At 36.5% G+C, this 16,231-nt stretch overlaps 1 protein-coding gene across 1 annotated transcript in view; it reads right to left on the bottom strand.

Moving 5' to 3' along the window:
- Positions 1 to 11,032, bottom strand: part of LOC131342930 (GRB2-related adaptor protein 2-like) — a 35,814-nt gene extending 24,782 nt beyond the window's left edge. The window contains exon 1 of the mRNA XM_058374254.1: positions 10,933 to 11,032. The gene's annotated coding sequence lies outside the window, so the exon portion shown is untranslated. The remainder of the gene's footprint in view (positions 1 to 10,932) is intronic.
- Between the last annotated feature and the right edge of the window lie 5,199 nt (positions 11,033 to 16,231).

Genomic DNA, 16,231 nt, shown 5'->3' with positions numbered 1-16,231 from the left:
TACACTATAAAGTACACTCCACCATACACTATACTATATACTCCACCATACACTATACTATACACTAAACCATACACTATACTATACACTCCACCATACACAATACTATACAATCCACCATACACCATACTATACACTACACCATACACTATACTATACACTCCACCATACACTGTACTACACTACACCATACACTATACTATACACTCCACCATACACTATACTGTATACTAAACCATACACTATACTATATACTCCACCATAAACTATACTATACACTCCACCATACACTATACTATACACTCCACCATACACTATACTATACACTCCACCATACACTATACTATACACTCTAACATACACTATACTATATACTAAACCATACACTATACTATATACTCCACCATAAACTATACTATACACTCCACCATACGCTATACTATACACTCTAACATACACTGTACTAAACACTACACCATACACTATACTATATACTACACCATACACTATACTATATACTACACCATATACTATACTATACACTCCACCATACACTATACTATACACTCCACCATACACTATACTATACACTATACTATACACTCCACCATACACTATACTATACACTCCACCATACACTGTACTATACACTCCACCATACACTATACTATACACTCCACCATACACTATACTATACACTCCACCATACACTATACTATATACTCCATTATACACTATACTATACACTCCACCATACACTATACTATACACTCCACTAAACACTATACTATACACTCCACCATACACTATACTATACACAATACTATACACTCCACCATACACTATACTATACACTATACTATACACTCCACCATACACTATACTATACACTACACCGAACACTATACTATACAATCCACCATACACTATACTATACACTCCACCATACACTATACTATATACTCCAGTATACACTATACTATACACTCCACCATACACTATACTATACACTCAACCATACACTATACTATACACTCCACCATACACTATACTATACACTCCACCATATACTATACTATACACTCCACCATACACTATACTATACACTCTACCATACAGTATACTATACACTCCACCATACACTGTACTATACACTACACCATACACTATACTATACACTCCACCATACACTATACTATACACTCCACCATACACTATACTATACACCCTAACATACACTATACTATATACTAAACCATACGCTATACTATATACTCCACCATAAACTATACTATACACTCCACCATACGCTATACTATACACTCTAACATACACTGTACTATACACTACACCATACACTATACTATATACTACACCATACACTATACTATATACTCCATTATACACTATACTATATACTCCACCATACACCATACTATATACTACACCATATACTATACTATATACTCCACCATACACCATACTATAAACTATATCATACACTATACTATACACTCCACCATACACTATACTATACACTCTAACATACACTATACTATACACTCCACCAAACACTATACTATACACTCCACCATACACTATACTATACACTCTAACATACACTATACTATACACTCCACCATACACTATACTATACACTATACTATACACTCCACCATACACGATACTATACACTATACTATACACTATACTATACACTACACCATACACTATACTATACACTCCACCATACACTATACTATACACTCTAACATACACTATACTATACACTCCACCAAACACTATACTATACACTCCACCATACACTATACTATACACTATACTATACACTCTAACATACACTATACTATACACTCCACGATACACTATACTATACACTATACTATACACTATACTATACACTCCACCATATACTATACTATACACTCCACCATACACTATACTATACACTCCACCATACACTATACTATACACTCCACCATACACGATACTATACACTATACTATACACTATACTATACACTCTAACATACACTATACTATACACTCCACCATACACTATACTATACACTCCACCATACACTATACTATACACTATACTATACACTCTAACATACACTATACTATACACTCCACCATACACTATACTATACACTATACTATACACTATACTATACACTCCACCATATACTATACTATACACTCCACCATACACTATACTATACACTCCACCATACACTATACTATACACTCTAACATACACTATACTATACACTATACTATACACTATACTATACACTCCACCATACACTATACTATACACTCTAACATACACTATACTATACACTCCACCAAACACTATACTATACACTCCACCATACACTATACTATACACTATACTATACACTCCACCATACACTATACTATACACTATACTATACACTCCACCATACACTATACTATACACTCCACCATACACTATACTATACACTCCACCATACACTATACTATACACTCTAACATACACTATACTATACACTCCACCATACACTATACTATACACTATACTATACACTCCACCATACACTATACTATACACTCTAACATACACTATACTATACACTCCACCATACACTATACTATACACTCCACCATACACTATACTATACACTCCACCATACACTATACTATACACTCCACCATACACTATACTATACACTCCACCATACACTATACTATACACTCCACCATACACTATACTATACACTCCACCATACACTATACTATACACTATACTATACACTCCACCATACACTATACTATACACTATACTATACACTCCACCATACACTATACTATACACTCCACCATACACTATACTATACACTCTAACATACACTATACTATACACTATACTATACACTCCACCATACACTATACTATACACTCCACCATACACTATACTATACACTCTAACATACACTATACTATACACTCCACCATACACTATACTATACACTCTAACATACACTATACTATACACTATACTATACAATATACTATACACTCTAACATACACTATACTATACACTCCACCATACACTATACTATACACTATACTATACACTATACTATACACTCCACCATACACTATACTATACACTCCACCATATACTATACTATACACTCCACCATACACTATACTATACACTCCACCATACACTATACTATACACTCCACCATACACTATACTATACACTCCACCATACACTATACTATACACTCCACCATACACTATACTATACACTCCACCATACACTATACTATACACTCCACCATACACTATACTATACACTCCACCATACACTATAATATACACTCCACCATACACTATACTATACACTCCACCATACACTATACTATACACTATACTATACACTCCACCATACACTATACTATACACTCCACCATACACTATACTATACACTCCACCATACACTATAATATACACTCCACCATACACTATACTATACACTCCACCATACACTATACTATACACAATACTATACACTATACTATATACTCCACCATACACCATACTATATACTACACCATACACTATACTACACACTACACCATACACTGTACTATACACTCCACCATACACTATACTATACACTCCACCATACACTATACTATACACTATACTATACACTCCACCATACACTATACTATACACTCCACCATACACTGTACTATACACTACACCATACACTATACTATACACTCCACCATACACTATACTATACACTCCACCATACACTGTACTATACACTACACCATACACTATACTATACACTCCACCATACACTATACTATACACTCCACCATACACTATACTATACACTCCACCATACACTGTACTATACACTACACCATACACTATACTATACACTATACTATACACTATACTATACACTCCACCATACACTGTACTATACACTACACCATACACTATACTATACACTCCACCATACACTGTACTATACACTACACCATACACTATACTATACACTCCACCATACACTATACTATACACTCCACCATACACTGTACTATACACTACACCATACACTATACTATACACTCCACCATACACTATACTATACACTCCACCATACACTGTACTATACACTCCATCATACACTATACTATACACTCCACCATACAATATACTATACACTCCACCATACACTGTACTATACACTCCACCATACACTATACTATACACTCCACCATACACTATACACTCTAACATACACTATACTATACACTATACTATACACTATACTATACACTCTAACATATACTATACTATACACTCCACCATACACTATACTATACACTATACTATACACTATACTATACACTCCACCATATACTATACTATACACTCCACCATACACTATACTATACACTCCACCATACACTATACTATACACTCCACCATACACTATACTATACATTATACTATACACTCCACCATATACTATACTATACACTACACCATACACTGTACTATACATTATACTATACACTCCACCATACACTATACTATACACTCCACCATACACTATACTATACACTCCACCATACACTATACTATACACTATACTATACACTCCACCATACACTATACTATACACTCCACCATACACTATACTATACACTATACTATACACTCCACCATACACTATACTATACACTCCACCATACACTATACTATACACTCCACCATACACTATACTATACACTATACTATACACTATACTATACACTCCACCATACACTGTACTATACACTCCACCATACACTATACTATACACTCCACCATACACTATACTATACACTATACTATACACTCCACCATACACTATACTATACACTCCACCATACACTATACTATACACTCCACCATACACTATACTATACACTATACTATACACTATACTATACACTCCACCATACACTGTACTATACACTCCACCATACACTATACTATACACTCCACCATACACTATACTATACACTCCACCATACACTATACTATACACTATACTATACACTCCACCATACACTATACTATACACTCCACCATACACGATACTATACACTATACTATATCCACTATACACTATACTATACACTATACTATACACTCCACCATACACCATACTATACACTCCACCATACACTATACTATACACTATACTATACACTCCACCATACACTATACTATACACTCCACCATACACTATACTATACACTCCACCATACACTATACTATACACTCCACCATACACTATACTATACACTCCACCATACACTATACTATACACTATACTATACACTCCACCATACACTATACTATACACTCCACCATACACTATACTATACACTCCACCATACACTATACTATACACTCCACCATACACTATACTATACACTCTAACATACACTATGCTATACACTATACTATACACTATACTATACACTCCACCATACACTATACTATACACTGCACCATACACTATACTATACACTATACTATACACTCCACCATACACTATACTATACACTCCACCATACAGTATACTATACACTACACCATACACTATACTATACACTCCACCATACACTATACTATACACTCCACCATACACTGTACTATACACTCTAACATACACTATACTATATACTAAACCATACGCTATACTATATACTCCACCATAAACTATACTATACACTCCACCATGCACTATACTATACACTATACTATACACTCCACCATACACTATACTATACACTCCACCATACACGATACTATACACTATACTATACACTATACTATACACTCTAACCTACACTATACTATACACTCCACCATACACTATACAATACACTATACTATACACTCTAACATACACTATACTATACACTCCACCATACACTATACTATACACTATACTATACACTCCACCATACACTATACTATACACTATACTATACACTCCACCATACACTATACTATACACTCCACCATACACTATACTATACACTATACTATACACTCCACCATACACTATACTATACACTCCACCATACACTATACTATACACTATACTATACACTCCACCATACACTATACTATACACTATACTATAAACTCCACCATACACTATACTATACACTCCACCATACAGTATACTATACACTATACTATACACTCCACCATACACTATACTATACACTCCACCATACACTATACTATACACTCCACCATACACTATACTATACACTCCACCATACACTATACTATACACTCCACCATACACTATACTATACACTATACTATACACTCCACCATACACTATACTATACACTCCACCATACACTATACTATACACTCCACCATACACTATACTATACACTATACTATACACTCCACCATACACTGTACTATACACTCCACCATACACTATACTATACACTATACTATACACTCCACCATACACTATACTATACACTATACTATACACTCCACCATGCACTATACTATAGACTATACTATACACTATACTATACACTCCACCATACACTATACTATACACTCCACCATACACTATACTATACACTCCACCATACACTATACTATACACTATACTATACACTCCACCATACACTGTACTATACACTCCACCATACACTATACTATACACTCCACCATACACGATACTATACACTATACTATACACTATACTATACACTCTAACATACACTATACTATACACTCCACCATACACTATACTATACACTCTAACATACACTATACTATACACTATACTATACACTCTAACATACACTATACTATACACTCCACCATACACTATACTATACACTATACTATACACTATACTATACACTCCACCATATACTATACTATACACTCCACCATATACTATACTATACACTCCACCATACACTATACTATACACTCCACCATACACTATCCTATACACTATACTATACACTCCACCATACACTGTACTATACACTACACCATACACTATACTATACAGTCCACCATACACTATACTATACACTCCACCATACACTATACTATACACTCCACCATACACTATACTATACACTATACTATACACTCCACCATACACTATACTATACACTATACTATACACTCCACCATGCACTATACTATACACTATACTATACACTCCACCATACACTGTACTATACACTCCACCATACACTATACTATACACTATACTATACACTCCACCATACACTATACTATACACTCCACCATACACGATACTATACACTCCACCATACACGATACTATACACTATACTATACACTATACTATACACTCTAACATACACTATACTATACACTATACTATACACTCTAACATACACTATACTATACACTCCACCATACACTATACTATACACTATACTATACACTCCACCATATACTATACTATACACTCCACCATATACTATACTATACACTCCACCATACACTATACTATACACTCCACCATACACTGTACTATATACTCCACCATACACTATACTATACACTCCACCATACACTATACTATACACTATACTATACACTATACTATACACTCCACCATACGCTATACTATACACTCCACCATACACTATACTATACACTCCACCATATACTATACTATACACTCCACCATACACTATACTATACACTCCACCATACACTATACTATACACTCCACCATACACTATACTATACACTCCACCATACACTATACTATATACTCCACCATACACTATACTATACACTATACTATACACTCCACCATACACTGTACTATACACTCCACCATACACTATACTATACACTATACTATACACTCCACCATACACTATACTATACACTATACTATACACTCCACCATGCACTATACTATACACTATACTATACACTATACTATACACTCCACCATACACTGTACTATACACTCCACCATACACTATACTATACACTCCACCATACACTATACTATACACTCCACCATACACTATACTATACACTATACTATACACTCCACCATACACTGTACTATACACTCCACCATACACTATACTATACACTATACTATACACTCCACCATACACTATACTATACACTATACTATACACTCCACCATACACTGTACTATACACTCCACCATACAGTATACTATACACTATACTATACACTATACTATACACTCCACCATACACTATACTATACACTCCACCATACACTATACTATACACTCCACCATACACTATACTATACACTCCACCATACACTATACTATACACTATACTATACACTCCACCATACACTGTACTATACACTCCACCATACACTATACTATACACTATACTATACACTCCACCATACACTATACTATACACTATACTATACACTCCACCATGCACTATACTATACACTATACTATACACTCCACCATACACTATACTATACACTATACTATACACTCCACCATACACTATACTATACACTATACTATACACTCCACCATACACTGTACTATACACTCCACCATACAGTATACTATACACTATACTATACACTCCACCATACACTATACTATACACTCCACCATACACTATACTATACACTATACTATACACTCCACCATACACTATACTATACACTATACTATACACTATACTATACACTCCACCATACACGATACTATACACTATACTATACACTCCACCATACACTATCCTATACACTATACTATACACTCCACCATACACTGTACTATACACTACACCATACACTATACTATACAGTCCACCATACACTATACTATACACTCCACCATACACTATACTATACACTATACTATACACTCCACCATACACTATACTATACACTATACTATACACTCCACCATACACTATACTATACACTATACTATACACTCCACCATGCACTATACTATACACTCCACCATACACTGTACTATACACTCCACCATACACTATACTATACACTATACTATACACTATACTATACACTATACTATACACTCCACCATACACTATACTATATACTCCACCATACACCATACTATATACTACACCATACACTATACTACACACTACACCATACACTGTACTATACACTCCACCATACACTATACTGTACACTCCACCATACACTATACTATACACTCCACCATACACTATACTATACACTATACTATACACTCCACCATACACTATACTATACACTATACTATACACTCCACCATACATGATACTATACACTATACTATACACTCCACCATACACTATCCTATACACTATACTATACACTCCACCATACACTATACTATACACTCCACCATACACTGTACTATACACTACACCATACACTATACTATACACTCCACCATACACTATACTATACACTCCACCATACACTATACTATACACTCCACCATACACTATACTATACACTCCACCATACACTATACTATACACTCCACCATACACTGTACTATACACTCCACCATACACTATACTATACACTCCACCATACACTATACTATACACTCCACCATACACTGTACTATACACTCCACCATACACTATACTATACACTCCACCATACACTATACTATACACTCCACCATACACTATACTATACACTCTAACATACACTGTACTATACACTACACCATACACTATACTATATACTCCATCATACACCATACTATATACTACACCATACACTATACTACACACTACACCATACACTGTACTATACACTCCACCATACACTATACTGTACACTCCACCATACTATACACTATACTATACACTACACCATACACTATACTATACACTACACCATGCACTATACTATACACTCCACCATACACTATACTATATACTACACCATACACTATACTACACACTACACCATACACTGTACTATACACTCCACCATACACTATACTGTACACTCCACCATACTATACACTATACTATACACTACACCATACACTATACTATACACTACACCATGCACTATACTATATACTCCACCATACACTATACTATACACTATACTATACACTACACCATACACTATACTATACACTATACTATACACTATAACAGAACTGCCCTATACATTATACTCTACATCATTACTACACTGTATACTATACAATATGTTACCAATATTCCACAATTGAGCTGTACAATACACACCATCCTACCAGTACAGCACAATTCACAACCATTATACAATGAAATACCACTACACTACAGTACACAATAAACCACCATCATATATGTTATCCCCCAGTATCACATGGTGTCCTGCACCATACCGTATCTTTATCTCTTTTAAAGACATGACTTTTGGCTCATGAGGAGTTTCAGATCTGTCAGGTTTGTACAGAACAACATGCAGAAGTCATAACTCACACAGTCAATAAATACACACATTACACACAAATCAGAGACTGAGCACTAACACAGACACTGCCCAACACTTTCCCTTTTAAATGAAGTTAGACATCCTTATTTTTGTTTCGACTTTACATTAATGAAATGAAAAAAGCAGCGCGCGCCCCAAATCACTCCGGATATAATACTGAAAGTGCAGAACAGCAAAAGCTGAGAGGAAAACTAGAGAACCGCAGCAAGCCACTGTGTTTATGATTAAACACTGCCCCCCCCACACACACACACTGTTCATCACTTACGCAGAATAAAATAATAAATAAAGTTAAAGAGATATAACTTACCCTGCTTTGGCACTCTCATCTCTATCCGCGTGCGCGCGTGAAGCCAACAGTGGCGAAGTGCGGGAGCGAGCATCAGCTTGCACGCGCTTGTGTTCCGCGGCAACAAACAGGAAGTGTCACACCCCGTGAGTTAATAGACAATTTTTTTTAAAATCTTTTTAAATTTTTTATGTAGTTGTTATTTAATTGCTATAAATGGAGCGCGAGTGTGAAATGAGCGGAGCTAGTAGATATTACTAATAATACCGCATGATGAAGAAAATATCAATGAGATCAATATGTAGAGAAATGATTTTATTTCAGAGTGTAAAATGTTCTCTTTTATTCAGTGCACATGTGGAGTGTTTATACAGTGAGAAATGAAAATATATTGAAAAGCGTGTCTATATTACATTACAGACTTCAGTGTCACACTGTAAAGACATACGGCACTGTTCAGGAACGCTGTGAGGAACACGATGGTTCAAGGTGTTGACCAGGCCTCCAAATTCCCCATATCTCAGTCCGATAGAGCTTCTGTGGGATGAGCCAGACAAACTTAAAGGATCTGCTGCTGATGTCTCGGGGTCAGACGCCACAGACACCATCAGAGGTCTTGTGCAGTTCATGCCTCGTGTTTCAGCCTGATATCAGTGTGAAGATCTCCACATCCTTGTGACACGCCACTCTAGATTCAGGTTTCAAAGAACTTCATTGTGAGATGCACCAGCTTCCTTTTTTTATTAGTTTGCATGTTATCATGATGCTGCAGATGGGAAAAAAAACAAACACAATAACATCAGCAGCGTTAAAAAGCTGCTAGATATGTTCTGTTCCTTCTCAATCCCAGTTTACCCCAGATACAGAGAGCAGAACAGTCAGGGCATGAAACTCTGCTTCTCCTGAACCATTAACCATGAGGGAGAAACGTTATGTTGTGTTATGTCTGTGTTGTGTGTGTGTGAAAGCTAATTGCAGTCCATAAGAAAATACACGAGACACACTGTTACAGGAAAATAATCAACACCATGGAGCTGTGATGCAGCCTAACAGGGAGCACTCTTACATGTTTTTCATTTTTTTCATTAAAGACATCATTTAAAATCCATTTATTGTTAAATTTAATATTCATGAAGCAGCTTAGTTCCTCTTAAATTACAGCAACTTGTCATGTTACTGAGAAAAAATGCAAAGAAGTTTAAACTCCTCAGATATCTGACAAAACACTGACACTAAGGTTTAATAAACACCTCATTACTGTAACAAACACCTCCTTACTATAATGTTTAATAAACACCTCATTACTGTAACAAACACCTCCTTACTATAATGTTTAATAAACACCTCTATACTGAAACAAACACCTCATTGCTGTAATAAACACCCCATTACTGTAATAAACACCTCATTGCTGTAATAAACACCCCATTACTGTAATAAACACCCTATTACTGTAATAAACACCTAATTACTGTAATGAACACCTCCTTACTATAATAAACACCTCATTACTATAATAAACACCTCATTACTGTAATAAACACCTCCTTACTATAATAAACACCTCATTACTGTAATAAACACCTCCTTACTATAATAAACACCGCCTAACTGAAATAAATACCTCCTTACTATAATAAACACCGCCTAACTGAAACAAATACCTCCTTACTATAATAAACACCTCATTACTGTAATAAACACCTCATTACTGTAATAAACACCTCCTTACTATAATAAACACCTCATTACTGTAATAAACACCTCCTTACTATAATAAACACCTCATTACTGTAATAAACACCTCCTTACTATAATAAACACCTCCTTACTATAATAAACACCGCCTAACTGAAATAAATACCTCCTTACTATAATAAACACCTCCTTACTATAATAAACACCTCCTTACTATAATAAACACCCCATTACTGTAATAAACACCTCCTAACTGAAATAAATACCTCCTTACTATAATAAATGTGAAATTAGCTAGGCCTTTAGGGGCTCCAGCAGCACAGGTTAGGTGTATTCCAGGAGCCAGGGCGCCGGACATTGCAGGTAATCTTAGGGTCCTCAGCAAGCACAGGTTCTCCAAGATAGTTTTTCATGTAGGAGCTAATGATATACACCTTCGTCAGTCTGAGGTTACTAAGAGTAATGTTGTAGAGGTGTGTAAATTAGCGAAGGTGATGTCTGATGCTGTAGTATGCTCTGGCCCCATCCCAATGCGGCGTGGCAATGTAGCTTACAGCAGGTTATGGTCGCTGAACTGCTGGATGTCCAGGTGGTGCTCCGAAAACAACATGGGCTTCATAGACAATTGGAGCTCTTATTGGAGCACATAGTCTTAGAGCAGATCTAGTTAATCGGTGACAATCCAGGGCCAGGGAGCAGACAAGCAGGTTAATCCGACCATCTGCTGGCTGCAAAGAGTCTTCACTCAGGGTTCATAACATTGAGACTGTGTCTGTTCCCCGAACCAAACGAAAATGTTTTAACAATCAGAAAATTTGTTTTAGTAACCTGATTAACATAAAACTAGATGATAGTGAATGCACAGCCTGCACCTTTGATCTGAAGCTAGGACTGTTAAATATAAGATCTCTGTCAACTAAAGCACTTATTATTAATGAACTGATTACTGATCAGGAGTTCAGTGTTCTTTGTTTAACAGAAACATGGATTAAACAAAACGAGTACGTAGCATTAAATGAAGCTTGTCCGCCTGGCTATAGCTATATACATCAACCGCGTCTGCGAGGAGGTGTCGCAGTTATTCATGATAATAAGCTAAGCACCACACAAAAACCCAGACATCAGTTCAACACATTCGAAGTTCTTTATACTAACCTAACGTATGCAAGTACTAATAATAAGTTCACAGAGTCAATTCCACTAATTGTTATTTACAGACCCCCAATACTCTGAATTCCTCAGTGAATTTGGAGATTTTACTTCAAACCTTGTTGTTTCTTTAGACAAAGCATTAATAGTAGGAGACTTCAACATTCATTTTGATAAGCCAGAAGACCCTCTAAGAACAGCAGTTGTGTCCATCTTAGATTCATTAGGTGTTAATCAAAATGTAATAGGACCCACTCATAATGGAGGTCACACTCTGGATCTCATTTTTACATTCGGATTAAATATAGAAAACAGAGTCACTCTTCCACAGTCGGAAGCTATCTCAGATCATGATCTAGTTTCATTTAGAATGAGTCTTAGTCACGAGATGCGCAACTTGCCGCATTACCATATGAAGCGTATATTTACGTCTGCTACTGCAGAGAGATTTACCGATAGTCTCCCAGAATTATCACACGTGATTGGTTCACCTTCTGACCCTACAGAACTTGACCAGGAGACTGATTACTTGGAGTCATTATTTCGGAACACCCTAGAAACTGTAGCTCCACTTAAAAGGAAAAAAATTAAAGACAAGAAACTAGCACCCTGGTACAACGACCACACATGAGCTTTAAAACAATCAGCTAGGAAACTAGAACGTAAATGGCGTCAAACTAAATTAGCAGTATTCCAGATGGCGTGGAAGGAAAGCCTTCTGAGATACAAAAATTCTCTTAGTGCTGCTAGATCAGCGTATCTCTCTGCCCTAATCGAAGATAACAAAAACAATCCTAAATTTTTATTTAGCACTGTAGCAAAACTAACTAGCAGTAAAACCACTGTAGAAAAGCGCACACCATCTACATTTAGCAGCAATGACTTCATGAATTTTTTCAATGAAAAAACTGACAATATCAGGCAAAAAGACTATTAATTTAAAACCATATTATTTGATAGATAATCCTTTAGATAATATAACTATTTCTGATCAGAGCTTAGAGTGCTTCACTCCACTTCAAGAGCCTGATCTAATTTCACTAATTTCTTCTTCAAAATCTTCTACCTGCATCCTAGATCCTTTACCCACATCTTTCCTTAAACAGATATTACCAGTAGCTACTGAACCCCTTCTAAAAATCATTAATTCTTCTCTAAGCACTGGCTAAGACACTAAGACACCAGCTTATTAAGATAGAAGAATGTGTAAAGGACATTAGACATTGGATGGTCACTAACTTCCTCCTGCTTAATTCGGACAAGACAGAGGTGCTTGTACTAGGACCACAGGCAGTTAGAAGTGAGCTTTCTGATTACAGAGTAATGGTGGATGGTCTTTCGGTTTCATCTTGTCCAGCAGTAAAAGATCTTGGTGTGATTATTGATTCTGGTCTTTCATTCGAAGCTCATGTAGATAATATCACTCGGGTAGCCTTCTTCCATCTTAGGAATATCGCTAAGATGTTGTTAATATGTTGTCGCTTCATGATGCAGAAAAATTAGTTCATGCTTTTGTTACCTCTAGGTTGGATTATTGTAATGTCTTACTGTCTGGATGTTCCAGTAGGAGCAGAAACAAGCTCCAGTTAGTCCAGAATGCAGCAGCTAGAGTCCTAACTAGAACCAGAAGATATGAACACATCACTCCTATTTTATCCACACTACATTGGCTCCCAGTCAGATTTCACATTGATTATAAAATACTGTTACTAACCTATAAAGCACTAAATGGTCTCGCGCCGCAGTACCTGAGCGATCTTTTAGTTTTTTATGATCCGCCACGCCTACTCCGATCAAAGGGTGCTGGTTACTTGGTAGTACCTCAAGTAGCAAAGGCTACAGCAGGGGGCGGAGCTTTCTCTTTCAAAGCCCCAAAGTTATGGAACAGCCTTCCAATTAGTGTTGGGGATTCAGACACAGTCTCAGTGTTTAAGTCTAGGCTGAAGACACATTTGTTTAGTCAAGCTTTTAATATATAGTTCTTAGGTAAAGGAGCAGATCTGGAAGGTTCATGGTCATAGAGTGTTTGGTGACTGGGATGTGTTGGATGCTGTCATCTTACCACCCTCACATGGTCACTCAGGTCACTGACTGTGAATCTACATTATCTTTAAACATCACATGATCAGAAGGATGCTTTATGTCCCAGGAAGCCTTCATGTCTGTGACCTTCTGCTCTCCCTTTTAGTTATGATGTCACAGCTAGTCTTGCCGGAGTCCCTGCCTGCACTTTACACATAATTCTACACTGTCTTTAAGCATCACATGATCAGAAACTTAATATCTTTCTCTTTCTCTCTCTACCTTCTCTGTGGAGCTATACACCCCACTCCTGAGCTCCCAGTGTTTGCCAGTTTCCAGTGTGACCACTGCCCTACCCCTGGTCGGAGTCTCGCCGCGTGATGGTGCCACTGATGCTGTGGATGGATCTGTGTGGACCAGGAGACAGCCATGGACAGAGACACTTGGGGAC

Source organism: Hemibagrus wyckioides, linkage group LG02 (genome assembly GCF_019097595.1).
Source record: "Hemibagrus wyckioides isolate EC202008001 linkage group LG02, SWU_Hwy_1.0, whole genome shotgun sequence".
NCBI lineage: Eukaryota > Metazoa > Chordata > Actinopteri > Siluriformes > Bagridae > Hemibagrus > Hemibagrus wyckioides.
This window is presented reverse-complemented; position numbering and strand designations above follow the sequence as displayed.